The sequence below is a fragment of the Dermacentor silvarum genome, chromosome 2 (genome assembly GCF_013339745.2).
Source record: "Dermacentor silvarum isolate Dsil-2018 chromosome 2, BIME_Dsil_1.4, whole genome shotgun sequence".
NCBI classification, from domain to species: Eukaryota; Metazoa; Arthropoda; class Arachnida; order Ixodida; family Ixodidae; genus Dermacentor; species Dermacentor silvarum.
In genome coordinates, this window is record NC_051155.1 from 109,791,994 (window position 1) to 109,805,268 (window position 13,275).

A 13,275-nucleotide genomic window follows, 5' to 3' on the forward strand; every position below is an offset into this window, starting at 1 on the left:
TTTTTATTACTCTCTGAAAGGCACGGTGCCATTGAAGAATTTGTAGCAAATAGAAACAAACCTAAAAATAGGAAGTTTGCAGCTAGGTACATCTTGCCCATTTATCTTTTCCGGTTGATGAAGAAAACCCGCGAGAAATTAAAAAAAAATCGGGGTAGCTAGCACTAGTGGCGCAAGGCTAAAGACACAGCGGAGCTGATCGGTTCCGAGCTGGTCCTGGCTATACGAAGTAATTGTAAGGTATACGAAGTAATGCCAAGTGGTGCTAAGTTATACGAAGTGTATAAGCATTTCCTCGTGGTCCGTGGCAGCGGGGACGCCTCGCGAAGCCCTTGCAGTCCGAGCACACGTATGGGAAGTGGGGCGAAAGCTATAGATGCACCGTGCACGGGCGGCGCACAACACACGACACGCCGGGATGACGTCACGGCGCATGCGCAGTCACGCGCAGATGGTGCAGTTTGCGAATGCCTACGACCTGCATATACTCAACCACTCCTCCTCCATTCCAACATTTGAGACACCCTACGCCTGGTTACGGATAGATGTCCCGCTTGCATCCGTCTCGCTCGTTGGTGGTGGGATACAGATATGGCTGGTATCCGAGGAGGAAACTCTCTCTGATCACCGCTTCACTGAATTCGCCCTCGTTGCTGCCATGCGGATTCCGGAGCGACGGCTCACTAACTTCGCCCGCGCGCGGACTTTGCAGACCCTGTCGCTGGTGCGACAGCATTTGCTGCTGTAGGTTTTCCTCGGCGCTTATGTTTGATGTAGCTAGCATTGGGGCGCTTTAATTCCATATACGATCCTCTCTGCCAGAAAATCCTTGCGCAAAGTTAACTCTCGCAGCGGGGGGGGGGGGGGGGGGGGGGGGATTCCTGGTGGACTCCCCAGCTTGCTCAGCAGCGCCCGCACGTGTGTGCAATGCGCAGTTGGTATCAGCGTGTGCGAGACCCCGCTATGCGCACACTGTTTCGCGGCCAATGTGCAAGTGCCCCTGCCGCTTACAAACTCAACATTTCATCGTGCTAAAGACGCTGCCGATCGGGCTCTCTGCCAGGACCTCACGGCACGGAATCTATTTGGAAAACCTTTTAAACTTGCCTTAGCGAAGCTCCATTCCGCGACTCACCTTCCTCCGCATGTGGCTCCGCCTGTATACCACTTTCACCAACTCTGTATTGGAATCCGCCTCGCTCTTATTGCGTGAACACGTTGCCGTGGATGACCCCACTGCGGACAGCGGGTACCATAAACGGATTCGGGCTCTCGCACGATGACCCTACCCGTCAACAACCGACGACAGCCCTTTCACGCACCCGCAATAGAACACGCGCTATTTCTGGGCAACTTGCGTGCGGCGCCAGGGTTAGACGGGCTCACCTGTATGTTCGTTCGTAATTATATGGACACTTCAACCGGATTTCTGCCGTCGGCGTCGCCGTCGTCGTCGCCGTCGCCGTGAGGTTACCTATACATAAAATCTTCGCCGCGCGCCGTATGCCCGAGCGGAAGCGTGCGGGGACGCGCGCTATCACGGAGAGCGAGCGCACTCAATCTCCCACGCGCAAGCAAGGAAGCGGGAAGCCAGCGCCGAAGGGAGCGGGGGCGTACTTCTACTCTGCCAAGAACTGCGCTCGTCGCTCGCTCGCACCGTCGCTTATCTCCACACGGCTCTGACCTTTATGCGCCGTGCATTCGCCGATCAGTTTCCGCTGAAGCGATAGACCGCACGTACCTTCGCCCGCTGCTGCGGCGTATGCGCTTGCTGCCAGCGTTTTGACAGTCGTTGTCTGCAGTCATTCAGTGTGATCTATTCATGTTTGTTTGTGCGCGCTCACACCACGCTTGTTCATTCAGTTAGTAATAGTCGGGCCACATTTTCCAACGCACTCTACACATGCAATGCTGCCCGGGTCGGCAGTGCAGCGCTACAGGTGTGTCCCTTCGCACGCGCTGCCCACGGGAAGCGCTTCTCATCAACACCACCGTTTCACACGCGCCTTCTCGGGGTCATCGAGTCTCTCTTCATGTCGGTCTACTTACGCCGCAGCACACCTGCTTACTTAATCAGCTCATGTTTACTACAATTCATATTGCTACCAAAGCCACTCACCTTACTTCGTATGACATTGCTGTGTTGCTATCGCATTCATTGCTTCGCCCTTAGGGCGAAACTGTGACATTTTTTGTTTCGTTTACGCCCTTCATTTTTTCCAACCATATTTAATGCAGCCCTCCGTTTCGGTCATTTTTCCCTCCGCTTGGAAGGAAGGTCGCATTATTTTTATCCCGAAACCGGCCCGCCCTCCTCAGCTGCCTTCTGCCTATATATATTATCACGGGTATAAACTATTTACAAGGTGTATTTACAGGAGATAGATAAACAGCAGCTGAGAATACACAGAGGCTGTTTCCACGAACAGCACTTCGTCCTCCTCTCCGTCGTCGACATTGTCTGCTTGCCTACCGTAACACAACCCCCGGCGGAAAAAGCACCGTCCCGGTCCTTCAGATGGGGCCATCGGTAAGGGCATAATAGGGCTTAAGCCGAGAGACGTGTACGACGTCAGGTGATGTGGAACCGGGTGGCCCGACGGATGTCACTGGGATGATCTCATAGGTGACATTGGTCACTTGACGTAGAACGCGGTAAGGACCTTTGTAGCATGGAAGGAGTTTTTCGGAGAGCCCCACTCGTCGGCAAGGGGACCAAAGTAGTACCAGAGAGCCTGGTGAAAAGTATGTCTCACGATGGCGGCAATTGTAAGCGTGTTTTTGAGTTTCCTGCGATGACAACAAACGAGTACGGGCAAACTGGCGCGCATGGTCAGCGTGGGCGATGGCGTCGTGGGCATACTCGGTCCGGGAATTCCGTACCAAGGGGAGAGAAGCGTCCAATGGTAATACAGGGTCACGACCGAAGAGCAAGTAAAAGGGGGAATACCCAGCAGTATCGTGGCGTGACGAATTATAGGCGAACGTGACATAGTGTAGTGCAATATCCCAGTCCTTGTGGTCGGGTGAAACGTATTTCGATAGCATGTCAGTGATGGTCCGATTAAGCCGCTCAGTAAGGCCGTTGGTCTGGGGATGATAGGAGGTAGTGAGTTTGTGCTTGGTAGAACAGGAGTGTAGGATATCGGCGATGACTTGGGAGAGAAAAGTGCGGCCACGGTCGGTAAGGAGCTGTCGCGGGGCGCCATGGACTAAAATGATATCTCGGAGTAGGAAATCGGCGACGTCAGTCGCGCAGCTCGTGGGAAGCGCCCGAGTGATGGCGTAGCGCGTCGCGTAATCAGTAGCCACAGCAATGCACCTGTTGCCAGAGCTGGACTCGGGGAAAGGGCCAAGGAGATCCAAACCCACGCGGAAGAATGGCTCAGTTGGAATGGCAATCAGCTGTAAGTGCCCGGCAGGAAGCATTGCTGGTTTTTTTCGATGTTGGCAGGGCTTGCAAGCAGCTACGTATCGTCGTACGGAGCGTGCGAGGCCGGGCCAATAGAAGCGGCGGCGCACGCGGTCGTAAGTGCGAGCAACCCCTAGGTGTCCGGCAGTAGGTGCATCATGATAGAAGGGGAGGACCGTCAGGGTGAAAATTGCGGCGGTACAATATCCAGTCGTTGAGGACGAACCACCGTAACGATGGATCAGTGGGAGCAGATTCCATTCGGTCAATGAGGGTCCTCAAGGTAGCGTCAAGGCGTTGCTCGTGGGCCTTGTCCAAAAGCTCGGAAATGGAAAGAACACTTGCGGAAGCATCCGTGACGGCGTTGGCAGGCGTGTTGACAGGGTAACGGGACAAGCAGTCAGCGTCATTGTGTAGGCGAACAGACCTATACACTACAGAATAGGAATACTCCTGTAGCCGCACAGCCCATCGTCCGAGCCTCCCTGTGGGAGCTTTTAAGGACGAAAGCCAACAGAGGGCATGGTGGTCCGTTACAATAGAAAAGGGCCTGCCGTATAAATAGGGGCGGAATTTCGCTACTGCCCACACAAGTGCCAAACATTCGCGCTCGGTAATAAAGTAATTCCGCTCCGCAGGTGACAAAAGACGGCTAGCGTACGCGATAACACGTTCACGGCCGTGCTGAGCTTGTGCCAAGACGGCACCGATGCCGTGGCCACTCGCATCGGTGCGCACCTCTGTAGGGGCTGACGTGTCGAAGTGTCCTAGAATCGGCGGGGTGGTGAGTATGGTGGTAAGGCGTGAAAAGGCGGTGGCCTCAGAGTCTCCCCATGAAAACGGCACACTTTTCTTCAGAAGATCTGTCAGAGGGCGTGCTATGGTGGCAAAACCTTTGACAAAGCGGCGGAAGTAAGAGCAAAGGCCCACGAAACTTTGGACATCTTTTGCGGACTGTGGGACAGGAAACTCTTTCACGGAAACTCTCCGGGTCCGGTCGGATGCCAGACGCATTGACGACATGTCCAAGGACTGTAATTTCATGGTGGCCGAAGTTACATTTCTTCGAGTTGAGCTGCAGACCGGCCTTGCGAAAAACAGCAAGTACAGCTGAAAGGCGCTCAAGGTGTGTGCTGAATGTCGGCGAGAACACAATAACATCATCTAGGTAGCAGAGACAAGTCGACCACTTAAATCCTTGGAGTAATGAGTCCATCATGCGCTCAAAGGTAGCCGGAGCGTTGCATAGCCCAAAAGGCATAACCTTGAAGTGGTAAAGACCATCAGGCGTTATAAAGGCGGTCTTTTCACGATCAGGATCATCCACAGCGATTTGCCAATATCCGGACCGTAGGTCGATGGATGAAAAATACTGTGCCCCGTATAGGCAATCAGGGGCGTCATCTATACGAGGTAGTGGGTAGACGTCCTTCTTCGTGATGCGGTTGAGGTGCCGGTAGTCGACGCAGAATCGCCATGTGCCGTCCTTCTTTTTGACCAGCACAACAGGTGACACCCAGGGACTTGACGACGGCTCAAGGATGTCTTTCGCGAGCATCTTGTCTACTCCCGTTTTGATGACTTGGCGCTCCGAAGCTGAAACTCGGTAGGGGCGCCGATGGATGGGAGGATTATCGCCTCTATGTATACGATGTTTGACAAGTGACGTCTGGCCTAAGGGACGGTTGCTCAGGTCGAATATGTCCTTGTACGAAACCAATAAACTGCCGAGCTGGTCAGCCTCCACAGGTGTGAGATTCGGGGCCATCATTTTCTTAATTTCGTGGTCAGTACAAGTGGCAGACCGGAAAGATTCACAGGATGCGTCGACGGCAAAAGTCTCAGCGCAGTGAACTGCTAAAGTAGTGATCGTAGCCAGGGTGATATCTTCAGGCAGAATTTGATTTGTGAGCCCGAAATTCACCCCAGGGAGATACGTGCGATTGTATGTGACTCTCAGTATTGTATGCGGGACAGTAACGTTGTGGCTGAGAACGATGGCAGTTATAGGAGCGGAGATGTAATCACCATCGGGAACTGGCGTAGATGGCGCCATTTCAATGTATGTCAAGGCCTGTGGTGGAACGGGAACAAAATCAGTTGGTCTTAGGCGAATTTCTCGAGGTGTCGGAGGATCGTCCAGCAGAGGCAGGTCAAGAGGCACAGTACTAGAGGAACAATCGATGAGCGCTGAATGGGCAGAGAGGAAGTCGATGCCTAGTATGAGGTCATGGGGGCATTGGTCATGCACAGTGAAAAGGACGACAGTTTGGCGGCCGGAAATGCTCACACGTGCAGTACACAGTCCGATCACGGCTACCGTGCTGCCGTCGGCGATTCGTACGACCCGAGTAACGGCAGGCGTAACAACCTTCCTTAAATGGCGGCAAAGACGGCTGGTCATAATCGTTATGTGCGCTCCGGTATCTGTGAGTGCTGTGACGGGTGTACCATCAACGTGGACGTCAAGAAGGCTATGTCTCGTAAACAGCGTCACAGGAGTATTTTGCGGCGAATTCGAGATTGCAGCACTACCCCAAGGTGCCGCATTGCCTAGTTTTCCGGCTGGGATGGTCCTGGGTAGGTCGGCGAGGGCGAGCGGTGAAGCTGGGGCGCACGTGGGTGGCGACGTTGAGGCGAGGGCGAGCGAGTACAGCGGCGAGGAGAGAGCGGCGTCGGAAGCGTCGTAGAAGCGACGGGGTGAAGAACTGCGGGGCGAACTTGAATTCCAGAATGTGTTTCGAGGCGGGGACGGCCAACGGCTACGGCAGTGACGGGAAACGTGACCGATTCGGCCACAGCAGAAACAGATCGGCCTGTCATCAGGTGTACGCCAGTCCGATGGATTCCGCGCACTGCAGGGATAACGGGCACTGTAGGGTGGACTGTGATATGACCGAGGCATAGGAGCAGGGCCGGTGTCAGGACGACTCAAGGAGCAGGCGCTGGGGAGACCCATATTAGCGACCTCCTGGCGAACCACGGACTGGATCAGCGAAATTGTCTCAGCAGTATTGGTCAAAGACGTCTGTTGAGGCGAGACAGGAAACGCTGCTTCGAGTTCGCGGCGCACAATGCGGGTCACATTTTCACTTGGTGGTGGCACGCTAGATTGGTCGGTTGGGTCGGTGCCAGAAGAGGTCGCTGCAGTATTTGGAAGCCGTGTAAACTGATTATGTATACGGCGGCTCTTCGCCTGCTCGAAACGGCGGCATTCCTTCATGATGGCGTCGACAGTCGATTAGTTTCTAAAGACCAGAAGGTTGAATGCGTCGTCCGCGATGCCCTTCATAATGTGCCCAACCTTGTCCGCCTCTGGCATTGACGTGTCGATCTTATGACAGAGGGCGAGGACGTCCTGAATGTAGGAGACACGACTCGGTGGCAGTTTGTGCACGCGTGGCGAGTTGTTGCTTGGCGGCTAGCTGTCGACCGGTTGGATTGCCAAAAACGTCGGACAGCTTCTCTTTAAACAACTCCCAGCTGGTGAGCTCTTCCTCGTGTGTGTAATACCACGTTCGCGGTGTTCCGTCGAGGTAGAACACGACATTGGCCAGCATTATGGTCGGATCTCATCTACTCACCTTGCTGACGCGCTCCTACATCTTCAACCATTCTTCTACGTCAACACCATTGAGGCCGTTGAACTTGCCGGGGTCTTGCGGCTGAGGTAGAGCAACGTACTGGGTCTGCGTAGTTGGCGATGCAGCTGCAGACGCGATGCCTGCCGCTTGATGCATATTCCCAGGCTGGGCGAGACGTCCGCTGCGGAGCTCCGTGGCGAAGACGCCTACCCAGCACCTCTCACCAAAAATGTCACGGGTATAAACTATTTACAAGGTGTATTTACAGGAGATAGATAAACAGCAGCTGAGAATACAGAGAGGCTGTTTCCACGAACAGCACTTCGTCCTCCTCTCCGTCGTCGACATTGTCTGCTTGCCTACCGTAACAATATGACCAATTGTCATGAACTCCCTATTCGGCAAAATGTTAGAACGTTTACTAAATTCCCGGCTTTACTTTTTTCCCAATTTCAATAACCTTCTCCACGCTCACCAGTTTTGCTTCACGCATGCACGTAGTGCCCCTCTAGCTCTGTATGCCCTGAAGCAACGACTGAGTACGTTTAAAGCTTCAAAGACGCCGGCAGTGTTGATTATTTTAGATTTCACAGGAGCTTTTGAGAGCGTGTGGCATGATACGGTGCCCTTTTTCCTAGGAAGATGCCGATGACCCGCAAACTTGTTTAATCTTTTACGCTCCTTTCTCACGGGCCGCCGGGTAGTGCTTCTTGCGAACGCGGGTGATGTTTCTTCACACCCGACGATAGGCAGTCCTCAGGGATCTCCTGTTAGCCCCCTACTGTTGAATCTATTCACTCTTTACTCAGCCTTCACCTACCTGAAGGAGTTCAGATCCAAGCGTATGCGGACGATGCCTTCTTTCTAGCTCATCGTGACTGCAACTGCAAAGTTTAGCGGAATCGGTCCTATCCTTGATTTGCAATTTGGCCCAGCAAAGCAAGGTCAAAATCAGCCACCAAAACTTTTTTTCGTCTTTTTCAATAATAGGCTCAATGGCACCTCCAAGCGGCGTCCGTCCATTCGATTGGACGGCGCATTTCCAAAACATCAGGACCATATAAAATTGTTGGCGTGGTCTTTGATGATAAACTACACTTCCACGCCCATGTTGACTATCTGAAGGCTAAAGCTGAGGTATTGGTTACTCGATTACTCAATTTTATTCGTATTCAATTCACGATGCGCCTCGTACTTTTGGGGGATGTTATGCGATTTTGTTAGGCTGTTATAACATCTTCTCCAGCGGCTTTTCCCCTGGTTATGTCTTTCAAGGCCCTTCTGACTTCTTCGCTGGTTATAAAAGTAGCCTCTGTATCCTGTCCATCACTACTTCGAATGAAAGTAGCTTGGCTGCTCTGGGAACTGTACAGGTCCGTACAAAATTCTTCCGCTGCTTTTACTATATCATCGAAATTTCTTATGATATTGCCCAGATTATCTTTCACAGAAAACATCTTGGCTTGCCCTATGTGAACTTTTATTCTCACTGATTTCATGCTGCGTTCATATTTTACGGCTTCCTCATTTTTTCCCACGTTATAATTTCGAATATCCCTCACTTTCTTCTTGTTCATCAGCTTTGAGAGTTCAGCAAACTCTCCCTCGTCTCTAGAGTTTGACACTTTCATGTATTTTCATTTCTTTATTAAATTCCTTTGTTCAGTACCTATCTAATAGGTTAGGTCCACTACCTCCCTCATGACACCTTCAATTAAGCCATGGCCTTCAGTCCCCAGAGGCTGCGGAGCACCTGACCAAGGCGGTGGTCAGACCTGCAACGCGGCGGTGTGCGCTAAGAATCTCCGGGTTCGAACAGGCCATCATTGGAAACTGAACCTGGCGACGTTCAACACGCGAACGCTCTGAAGTGAGGCTAGCTTAGCAGGGCTCTTCGAGGAATTATTCGACTTTGCTGGGGAAATATTAGCCTTAGTGTTAGAAGACCTGGTGAGGCTTATACATTGCTCACTAAAGGCCACGTCCTCTGCTACAGAGAGACCTAGTCGCATGTGGCGGGCGGCGCGAAACTGGGAAGGGGGAAAGACAGCGAGATTTCGGAACTACGTATACACGCCTCGGAAAGCCGCACGTATATCCGCGATCCTCCTTTTTTGTGCGTGTGTGTACGTGAAAGTACAAGCGTGGCCCTCTGTGATGGCACAAATAGTTTTTGCGGGGTTCAGGCCTATTAAAGGAATAGACGATTACTTACACGGTGCAGCGTTAACCAGCGCAGACAAGCTCTACGCTGCTTCGCATGTTGCTTGTGTGAAAGAAGTGGACGGCGTGGACGTTCACGCGAAGTGCCGTTCGCAACAGGGAAAGCAAGTATACGACGTCATCCTTCACATGAGTAAAGCTTACTGTTATACTAAAATTGAAGTCACTAAACTGGCACCATGAAAACGTTGTAGTTGACCGATTTTTAATCGACGCCTCACTGTTGGCAATGCATGCCTCATTTCGCTCCGGCGCGTTGTACGCCGCGGCCTATCATTTGATGCCCCTGTCACACTGTTACTTTAGATTGTCATACAGCTCGATCTGGACCGCGTGCAGCTACACGCTCACTCGTAGGCTGTCGGCAACACAATCATGTCGAGCGAGCTAAACGATTCGGATTGTTGGATCGTGTGGCAGTGACCATGCTATCCTCGTTGACTCGTTTGGGACCCAGTCGGAGCCACCTGCTGCGCTGATAAACGAGATTTATTAACTAGGCGATCTTAATTTACATGACGCGAATGTTCGTTTTTCATCATGTACAATGATCGAGGCTCATTAGGCCCCTTTCACAAGATACGATTTCGCTTGCGAATTCCTTTCCTTGCATACGCGCTTTGCTTTTACAATGATACACCGCAAATGTATATCACAAGAAAAATCGCATCATGTGAAACCGCGCCTCTCAAGCGCCAGCGGCCGAAACGAGGATCGTCGAATTCGTGCTCGCCAGCACAAAATAAGCTTCCTTGGCATAAAATATTGCTCATCGCACATGCCAGTGCTGTGCTGATCATACCGAATGCTAAGACAACGGCAAGCAGTCGTCAAATCAGCAAAGTCGTGACAAATTTCTTCTAAATGTTCAGCAGCTGGCCATGGCCGCTGGCTTCGCACAACGAGCTGTGAAACGCGCATGTGTAGCACGCTTTACAGAACAAAACCTTCTCACAAATATCGAAAAAAGCTGACTTACTTTACTCTCATCACAGCTGTGATCCATTTCTTTCGCCGTTCGATCTCATAAGACTTGCCAGGAAACCTGTACAACTTTATCCCGGGCTGGCCTTCGTGGTTGTGACAGCCCTTTACGCAGCAGTATCGCCGGTTCCACTTGCCTTTTTTTTTTTTTTTCACCTCCGACGCTTGCCGATGAAGCGCATGCCATTGCACTGTCGCAAGACGTATAAAAAAAATAAGGAGGCTGGTGAACAAAGCAAAACGGCTTCAACCGTGGCCGAGATGAAATGTAGCGCGCGGGAAAGAATACTCATCGAGCCGGCCGAGCTGCGGCGCATATACAGTGCTGGCTAACGGCCAAGTCATCTGCTACAGATGTCTTCAGTAAGAGAGAATAGGGGGTATGATTGCTAATACATAAGGACATAGCGGTCAGCATTGATGAATTCTGGGGCATTAATGAGAAGGTAGCAGTCATCGTAATAAAGCTGAATAGAAGGTATAAAATGAAGGTAGTATAAGCCTACTCTCGAACCTCCTGTCACGATGATAAATAAATAGAACAGTTTTATGAAGACGTTCAATTAACAATGAGAAAGGTGAAAACTCAATATCCTGTAGTCATGGGCGACATCAATGTAAAAGTGGCGAAAAAGCAGGCTGGTGAGCTAGCAATTTGCAACTACGGCACCGATCGTTGGAATACCAAAGGAGAGATATTGGTAGAATTCGCGGACAGGAATAGGCTCCAAATAATCAATACCTTCTTCAGGAAGCGCAGCAACAGGAAGTTGAGCTGCAAAAACCCTAATAGAGAAACTATAAACGAAATCGATTTCATAATCTCTGCCGATACCTGATGTGGAAGTGTCAGGTAGGGCAAGGTGCAGTGACCATAGGTTAGTGAGGTCTAGGATTTCTCTCAATTTGAAGAGAGAAAGAATAAAATTACTGAAGAAGGTTCAGGCCAACCTAGACACAGTAAGGGTAAAAGCAGACCAATTCAGGCTGGTTTTCGCAAACAAATACACAGCTTTAGAGCAGAAAGGTGAAGATAACATACAGTTAATGAATGAAACCGTAACTAAGGAGATCTCAGAAGTAGCAATTGCAGTGGCAGGTAAGGCACCACGGCCACCACTAGGTTAGCTCTCCCAAGTAACAAAGGACCTAATAAGGAAACAACGATGATCAATGGCCCTTTAAATTTTGCGAGGAGTTTTTGACCTTTGTGTTTTGTCCCTTTCTGCACCCAGACCTCGTCTCCAGCATGACACCATGGCGCTGCAGGATGTCGGCCATTGAAATAAAATTATTGCAAGTCTGATGGTTCCTGAAAAAGCTTGCAAGCTAATACCTAATCTTCTGCTAGGCCATTCGTCATTGCAAGAAATAGCCGACTTTGACGGGCGTGACCGTCAAAGTCATCTTGACTGCGTGACACTAATCATGGTAAAGGAGACAAATAAAAATGTCACAAATTTCTCCCGAAAGGCGAATCATCAATTGAGATAGCAAATTAGTAGAGAGCTATCCGGAGTAGGGATAGTAGTTTTATCGGTTGCAAAAACTTGGGCACATTCGCTTACTAACTGAATTAACAAGCTTGGTGTCAGCGCGCACAATCAAACATGAATAGATCACACTCGATGACCACAGACAACCACTGTCAAAACGCTGGCGTGCGCTCGCGCGACCGCCGCAGCAAGCGAAGGTTCCTGCGGTCTATCGCTTCAACGGAAAGTGAATGGCGAAAGCACAGCGCCTACAAAGGTGACAGCTGTGTGGAGAACGCTTTCAAGATACGGTGCGCGCGACAGCCCCGCACCTACGCAAAGTACAAGTGCGCAGTTGTTGGCAGAGTAGAAGCTGCCCCCCCTCCCTCCGGCGCTGCCTTCCCGCTTTACTCCTTTCGCGTGGGATATTGAGTCGACAGTTCCCCTTGCGCCGGGTTGCAATATACGCATTTGCTGTTGCAGCACAGCGTCGCCCCTCACCCCCCCTTCCTCCCTCCCATACCCCCACGGCTTTCGCGCGACGGAAGATCGCGTTTGCTCTCCGCCGTGCGTTTGCTCTCTGTGACGCGTGCTTTCACTCCCACATACGGCGCGCGGCGACGATTTTATCGCCCTTGGACTGTATACGGAACCTCATGGCGGCGACAACGACGACGACCCCGACGGCAACGCCGACAGCAGAAATTCGCTTGCAGTGTCCATATAATTGCTATCGCAATAATGGAGAGCCCAAATTATGATTGCGCTCTCTCATTCTTTGTGGTGTGTCGGTTTGAGTCATTTACCTTGCTTATAGTGTCACACAGCACAGTTTAAAATAGAGCTTGCATAGTGTGCTGTCCCCGGGGAACTCCGGAGGCAAGTTTTGACTGCATTAGTGGCCACCCGAATATGTTTTTTTTTTTTTTTTTCAGTTCGCATGCGCCGCTGTAACTTATCTGCATTATGGGGTCAGCCGGGCTTGGATTGTTTCGTTAGTTCTTCCCGCTAAGCCATTATCTAGCGGATGGTATGCGTACGTGTCGCGACATTATACCCTTATGTGATGAAGATTTGCTCAATTGCCCGCTACAAAAAAATCTAGCGGATGGTATGCGTACGTGTCGCGACATTATACCCCTATGTGACGGAGATTTGCTCAATTGAGCGCTACAAAAAGATCTAGCGGATGGTATGCGTACGTGTCGCGACATTATACCCTATGTGACGGAGATTTGCTCCATTGCCCGCTACAAAAAAATCTAGCGGATGGTATGCGTACGTGTCGCGACATTATACCCCTATGTGATGGAGATTTGCTCAATTGCCCGCTACAAAAAAATCGAGCGGATGGTATGCGTACGTGTCGCGACATTATACCCCTATGTGACGGAGATTTGCTCAATTGCCCGCTACAAAAAAATCTAGCGGATGGTATGCGTACGTGTCGCGACATTATACCCCTATGTGACGGAGATTTGCTCAATTGCCCGCTACAAAAAATCTAGCGGATGGTATGCGTACGTGTCGCGACATTATACCCCTATGTGACGGAGATTTGCTCAATTGCCCGCTACAAAAAAATCTAGCGGATGGT